General features: G+C 35.0%; 1 long non-coding RNA gene across 1 annotated transcript; it reads left to right on the plus strand.

The window, feature by feature from the left end:
* The first annotated feature begins 387 nt into the window (after nucleotides 1-387).
* Nucleotides 388-1,560, plus strand: LOC138369854 (uncharacterized). The gene is made up of 3 exons (XR_011229996.1): nucleotides 388-840; nucleotides 985-1,113; nucleotides 1,495-1,560. It is a non-coding gene; the product is annotated as an uncharacterized lncRNA (long non-coding RNA).
* The last annotated feature ends 6,765 nt before the right edge of the window (nucleotides 1,561-8,325 follow it).

Genomic DNA, 8,325 nt, shown 5'->3' on the forward strand with positions numbered 1-8,325 from the left:
ACAGCCTTTATTTATTATTATATTTACATGAAACTTGCACATTATATGTAGAGTTTACGCCTCTTTAAAAAGGGGGCGTTATCATTGTTTGGCCGAAAAAATTCGGCCAAACACGAAAAATTTATAAAAATACTACAACGTTCTGGCAACACCGTGGTGCAAACCGTTTAATGTTATGATAATAAATAACGTAATTAGAGCAAATTTTCCAGCCGCAATTGCCCGAAATCTGGTCCTCGCGGCTCGGGTGCGCCGTAGGGTGATGCGTCATACGTTGTAAGCGTCTAGTATTTCGCAATAGAGTGGAGAATATCTTGTTATGCATATACAAATTATAAACACACTCGCTGGCAACTGTCTTCTGTGAGAGGGAGGGGCTATAATCCGATTTACTGGCTTAGTCACCCTCTCAGTGTCTGTGCCGGCGGTCGCATGCCTGACGCGCTCGCACAGATCGTATTTTCTTGCATATACTGCACAATGGATATAGTATCGGACAAGAAGAAAGCTCTAAAGGCAAGAGCTCTACGCGTTAGCCAAGTAAAGAATGAGCGTAAAGCCACACTGAGGCAAAACAAGAGTTCCCTTGAGTGAAGAGAGAGGGCAGCCTCCCGCCCCCACAACACACTACCTCGCCTCACACCCAGGCACCCACACCTCCTGTGGCACCTGCCACACCTCTGTGGCACCTGCCACACCTCCTGCTGCACATGCCACACCACCTGCGGCACCTGCCACACCACCTGCGGCACCTGCCACTCAAGATCTTAGACCTGCAACTCAAGACGTTCTCCCTCTTGATGTTGCAAGATGTTGCATATTTCAGACCAATTATATTAGGTTAGTATGTATTATGTTTTATATCTTGATACTATATCATAAATAATTGTAAATATAAAGCTGCTGTCTTTTTTTATATTTTTTTTTATTTTTTTTTTTTATTTTTTTTTTTTTAATAATTTTTTTTTTTTTTTTTTTTATCAGGCAATCTTCATGGAACTTACACACCTTACTGAAGGAATGCCAATCTACAAGGGTGGTAATTTTGATTGAAATTGGTAGTTCATCAACCTCAGCCAAAGGTGGCTGAACTTTGACCTTCATTTTTTACAGGTAACTAATTTGCAACTATATGGTTGAATAACTTTTTTATTTATTATTCAATTTACATGGAACTTGCACATTATATGTAGAGTCTGTGCCTCTAAAAACCCAAGTTATATATTTCCCCTAAGATCATTTATTGATTTTATATATATTTATAAACATCATTTTGTTGCATAATTTTTTGGGTGAACTTTGAAAATTTGTATTATTGCACTAAATAGGTTTGGGATAATAATGCCACTAGACAACCTTTATTATATAGTATTGTGGTAGCTGAGTATCATAGAAATAATATCAGTTGATATTTGTATTTGTTATATCAACTTTAAAACATGTAAAAAAATGGTTAAAAAAAGTTTTTTTTTTTTTTTCTCCCTCTCTATTTAGGCTGCGATGCTGAAACTTGGACCACTTGCAGCCCTCTTCAGGTGTAACACGTCAATAAATTTTCATTGCACTAGAACAACTTTTATGAACCCTAACTAACGCCCCCTTAAACGCATGTCATTATTCTTATCTACGTAGATTTATTGATTTTATAAATAATGATACACCTCATTTTGTTGCATACGTTTTTGGGAAACTTTTATAAAATCTGTATTATTGCACTAAATACATCTGGGATAATAATGTGACATGCAAATCTTTATTATATAGTAAGGTCATAGCTGAGTGTCAAATAAATGATTTTGGTTCACAATTGTGGGCTGTGAAATCAATTGAACATGGTTGAAAAATTCGTCTTTTTTTTTTTTTTTTTTTTTTTTCTCCTTCTCTATTTAGGCTGAGATGCTGAAACTTGGCCTAGGTGCAGCACCTTTCACATGTATCAGGATAATAAATTATGAATACCCTACAACAATTTTTTAAATCCTGGTCCCATGGCCCCTTTAGTGGAATAAACTGGGTGAACAAAACAGGGAATAGTGAAGCAGAAGATTTTCTAGAATTAATTGACGATTGCTTTCTTACGCAACACATTAAGGAACCAACGCGGGAAAATAATATTTTAGATTTAGTGTTAACTAACAGGGAAACACAAATTAATGACATCGAAATAGGGAGTGAGCTAGGAAACAGTGATCACAAAGTAATCAAATTTAGCTTAGAATGGAATAGACCTGTAGGAGAAAATTCTGTTAAAGTGCCAGATTTTCGAAAAGCTGATTTTAATAGCCTAAGAAATTTTTTGGGTCAAATAGATTGGAAACTCTTGGGTATGGGGTGTGGGCCGGTCTTAGAGCGAGTCATGAACCCAGCGACAGGTGACGTAAAAGGGGATTTCGATGTGGATTTAATATATAACTTATTTAAGAATATTCTAAACAAAGCACAGGAACGTAGTATACCATACAATTTGAATATGTCAAATACTAATGACTCAAAGTGGATAACAAATAATTTAAAGAACCTTATAGGTAAAAAGAGAGCTTGGTACAAAAGGATTAAGAATGGGGAAGTCAGGTTAGAACAGGAATTCATACAACTGGTTAGAAATGTTAAAAAAGAGATTAGGAAAGCAAAAAGAAACTATGGAGTTCGCATAGCAGAGCAAGCAAAGTCAAATCCTAAAGGGTTTTTTCAGTTATATCGAACTAAGACTAGGGAAAGGATAGGTCCAATAAAATCTGAGACAGGTCAAATAACGGATAATGACAAGGAGATGAGTAGTATTTTTAACAAATATTTTATATCTGTATTTACTAAAGAAGAACTTAACAATATGCCTTCAGCCGAACAAGTCTGTGTGGGTGGGGATGAGGACAGGTTGACTAGTTTAGCAGTTACCAGGGAGGATGTAATTAAACAATTAGAAAAACTCAAACCAAACAAATCCCCAGGGCCGGATGAAGTGTTTGCCAGGGTGCTTAAAGAATGCAAAGAGGAGCTTTGTGACCCACTGTCAACCATATTTAATAAATCAATAGAGTCAGGCAGAGTGCCAGAGTTTTGGAAAGTTGGTAATGTGATACCAATTTTTAAGAAAGGAGATAGATCACTTGCGTCTAACTATCAACCAATTAGCCTAACGTCTATTGTGGGAAAGTTACTCGAATCTATAATAGCAAATAAAATTCGTCTTCATCTTTAAAAACATAAATTAATAAATGAGTCGCAACATGGTTTTACAAATGGCCGTTCATGTTTAACAAATTTGCTAACTTTTTATTCCAGCATAGTTGAGGCAGTTGATAGTGGTAAGGATTGTGATGTTGTATACCTTGACTTTAGCAAAGCTTTTTATACAGTGCCGCATGAAAGACTAATTAAAAAAAATAGAAGCTCATGGTATCGGGGGTGCTATATTAACTTGGATTAGGGCATGGCTATTCCAAAGGAAACAGAGAGTTAGTATAAATGGGGTTAAGTCAGAGTGGGATAATGTTGTTAGTGGAGTACCTCAGGGCTCTGTCCTGGGACCTCTGGTGTTTATAATATATATAAATGATTTAGATTCAGGTTTGAGTAGCAACATTTGCAAATTTGCCGATACGAAAATCGGTAGGGAAATTAATTCAGAGGACTCACTATCACTTTAAGTTGATCTAGATAGGGTTTTGAAATGGTCAAAGGATTGGCAAATTCATTTTAATGCTGATAAATGTAAAGTTCTGAGGCCAGGTAATGATGATAGAGTTACAAGATACGAGCTAGATGGTGTTGAGATTGCGAAGTCGGATTGCGAAAAGGATCTGGGAGTTATGAATATATGATTGTGATGTTGTGTATATATATATATATATATATATATATATATATATATATATATATATATATATATATATATATATATATATATATATATATATAAATCTGACCATAAGAATAAAGGTAACCGCATAGGTCTTATTGGCGCTGAACACACGAGGCAGTTCCTATTTATAAGCACCCTATATCTGATATATATATATATATATATATATATATATATATATATATATATATATATATATATATATATATATATATATATATATATATATACACAACATACATATACATACATATATATATATATATATATATATATATATATATATATATATATATATATATATATATATATGTATGTATATATATATATATATATATATATGTATGTATATATATATATATATATATATATATATATATATATATATATATATATATATATATATATATATGTATGTATATATATATATATATATATATATATATATATATATATATATAATATATATATATATATATATATATATATATATATATATATATATATATATATATATAGATATATATATATATATATATCAGCTTTATATATCAGATATTGGGTGCTTATAAATAGGAACTGCCTCGTGTGTTCAGCGCCAATAAGACCTATGCGGTTACCTTTATTCTTATGTTCAGATTTAGGAAACACCTGGGTAAAACCTGATTCGGTAACAGGGTGATTGATTTGTGGAGCCAATAATCGCGTAACGTTGCGGAGGTGCATTCTGCAGTTACTTGCATTTCTGCATCCCATCGTTCTAGATAGGTTGGTTATAAATAGGAGCTGCCTCGTATGGGCCAATAGGCTTTCTGAAGATCCTTTTTTTCTTATGTTCTTCAGCTTTAATTATGTTCTTTAGAAAGGCGGGTAATTATGGGGTGACATTATAGAGGTGTATAAGTGAATGAATGTATATAACAAAGGAGATTGTTTATGAATAGGAGCTGCCTCGTATGGGCCAATAGGCTTTCTGCTGTTGGCTTTATTCTTATGTTCCTAAGCTATAATTATATTCTCTAGAAAGGGAAAGAATTAGAGGGTGACATGATAGAGGTGTACAAGTGAGTGAATGTATATAACGAAGGGGATATTAAAAGGGTACTAAAAGCATCAACACAAAACAGAACACGAAACAATAGTTATAAAGTGGATTAGTTCCGATTTAGCTAAGATCTTTTTAAATACTGGTTTGGTAACAGGATGTTGTCTGATGTTAGTAATATGTTGCCACAGGAAAGCCAGCATGTTCAGTTAAATTCAGGGAATGATGACCTACAGTTCCTGAAAGACCTCTATGTACCGCCGCCAATTTCTCCTTTGCACGAGAAGGAGAGACAGGAAAAACCTGCCAAGGTTTCACCATCCCATCGTGGTTGGATACCTTCAGGTGATGGCCTACAGTTCATGCAAGACCTCTATGTATCGCCTCCAATATCTCCTTTAAGAACATAAGAACAAAGGCAACTGCAGAAGGCCTATTGGCCCATACGAGGCAGCTCCTATTTATAACCACCCAATCCCACTCATATACATGTCCAATCCATGCTTGAAACAATCGAGGGACCCCACCTCCACAATGTTACGGGGCAATTGGTTCCACAAATCAACAATCCTGTTACTGAACCAGTATTTACCCAAGTCTTTCCTAAATCTAAACTTATCCAATTTATATCCATTGTTTCGTGTTCTGTCTTGTGTTGATACTTTTAATACCCTATTAATATCCCCTTTGTTATGTCCATTCACCCACTTGTAAACCTATATCATGTCACCCCTAACTCTTCACCTTTCCAGTGAATGCAACTTAAGCTTTGTTAATCTTTCTTCATATGAAAGATTTCTAATTTGGGGAATTAACTTAGTCATCCTACGTTGGACATGTTCAAGTGAATTTATATCCATTCTATAATACGGCGACCAAAACTGAACTGCATAATCTAAATGGGGCCTAACCAGAGCAAGATATAGCTTAAGAACCACACCAGGTGTCTTGTTACTAACTGCTTCGAATAATAAATCCTAGTGTCCTATTCGCCTTATTACGAACATTCATGCATTGATCATTTTGTTTTAAATTCTTAGTAATCATAACTCCCAGATCCCTTTCGCAATCTCAACACCATCTAGCTCGTATCTTGTAACTCTATCATCATTACCTAGCCTCAGAACTTTACATTTATCAGCATTAAACTGCATTTGCCAATCATTTGACCATTTCAAAACCCTATCTAGATCAACTTTAAGTGATAGTGAGTCCTCCTCCGAATTAATTTCCCTTCCGATTTTCGTATCATCGGCAAATTTGCAAATGTTGCTACTCAAACCTGAATCTAAATCATTTATATATATTATAAACAACAGAGGTCCCAGAACAGAGCCCTGAGGTACTCCACTAACAACATTATCCCACTCTGACTTAACTCCATTTATACTAACTCTCTGTTTCCTTTAGAATAGCCATGCCCTAATCCAAGTTAATATAGCACCCCCAATACCATGAGCTTCTATTTTTTTAATTAGTCTTTCATGTGGCACTGTATCAAAAGCTTTGCTAAAGTCAAGGTACACAACATCACAATCCTTACCACTATCAACTGCCTCAACTATTGGGAATAAAAAGTTAGCAAATTTGTTAAACATGAACGGCCATTTGTAAAACCATGTTGCGACTCATTCATTAATTTATGTTTTTCAAGATGGAGACGAATTGTATTTGCAATTATTGATTCAAGTAACTTTCCCACAATAGACGTTAGGCTAATTGGCCGATAGTTTGACGCAAGTGATCTATCTCCTTTCTTAAAAATTGGTACCACATTAGCTACCTTCCATGACTCTGGCACTCTGCCTGACTCTATTGATTTATTAAATATTTTATTAAATAGACAGTGGCTCGGAAAGCTCCTCTTTGCATTCTTTAAGCACCCTGGCAAACACTTCATCCGGCCCTGGGGATTTGTTTGGTTTGAGTTTTTCTAATTGTTTAATTACATCCTCCCTGGTAACTGCTAAACTAGTCAACCTGTCCTCATCCCCACCCACATAGATTTGTTTGGCTGAAGGCATATTGTTAAGTTCTTCTTTAGTAAATACAGATATAAAATATTTGTTAAAAATACTACTCATCTCCTTGTCATTATCCGTTATTTGACCTGTCTCAGATTTTAATGGACCTATCCTTTCCCTAGTCTTAGTTCGATATAACTAAAAAAAAACCTTAGGATTTGACTTTGCTTGCTCTGCTATGCGAACTTCATAGTTTCTTTTTGCTTTCCTTATCTCTTTTTTAACATTTCTAACCAGTTGTATGAATTCCTGTTCTAACCTGACTTCCCCATTCCTAATCCTTTTGTACCAAGCTCTCTTTTTACCTATAAAAAGGTAACAGTCTTAATTACAGTCTCCGTGGTGTAGTGGTAAGACACTCGCCTGGCGTTCCGCGAGCGCTATGTCATGGGTTCGTATCCTGGCCGGGGAGGATTTACTGGGCGCAATTCCTTAACTGTAGCCTCTGTTTAACGCAACAGTAAAATGTGTACTTGCATGAAAAAACGATTCTTCGCGGCAGGGGATCGTATTCCAGGGACCATAGGATTAAGGACTTGCCTGAAACGCTACGCGTACTAGTGGCTGTACAAGAATGTAACAACTCTTGTATATATCTTAAAAAAAAAAAAAAAAAAAAAAAAAAAAAAATAAGGTTCTTTAAATTATTTGTTATCCACTTTGGGTCATTAGTATTCGATCTATTCAATTTGTATGGTATACTACGTTCCTGTGCTTTGTTTACAATATTCTTAAATAAGTTATATATTAAATCCACATCTAAATCCCCTTTTACGTCACCTGTCGCTGGGTTCATGTCTCGCTCCAAGACCAGCCCATACCCCAAATCCCAAGACTTTCCAATCTATTTGACCCAAAAAATTTCTTAAGCTATTAAAATCAGCTTTTCGAAAATCTGGCACTTTAACAGAATTTTCTCCTACAGGTCTATTCCATTCTATGCTAAATCTGATTACTTTGTGATCATTGTTCCCTAGCTCACTCCCTATTTCAACCCGTTCTCACACAAGACAGCACATATATGACTTAATGCTTAAAGTCAATATGTTGAATATGAATTAGTAAATATGTGATATATTCCCAGTTACTTTTTTTTCCAAGGCCCAAACTTTTCCTCACGTACCAACTTGCGTCTCGCAGTACCCGTCCGTCAACCTAGATAGCAGAATAGTCGTGATTGGTTCAATTATAAGGAAAATTGTACTTCTCAGGTCCCACATGGGTTGTGAAATTTACCTACTATTGTCCATGCTCTTAGAATATTATAGATCAGCTACTTCCTATTGAAGGTTCGTAGTTTTGTTTTGAGAAATATTAGTTGTTCTTAGTAAATTATAATAAGCACTAAAAATTATTACATAGAATAACAGTCCTTCACCAATCAATATTATATA

This window comes from Procambarus clarkii, chromosome 30 (assembly GCF_040958095.1).
Source record: "Procambarus clarkii isolate CNS0578487 chromosome 30, FALCON_Pclarkii_2.0, whole genome shotgun sequence".
NCBI classification, from domain to species: Eukaryota; Metazoa; Arthropoda; class Malacostraca; order Decapoda; family Cambaridae; genus Procambarus; species Procambarus clarkii.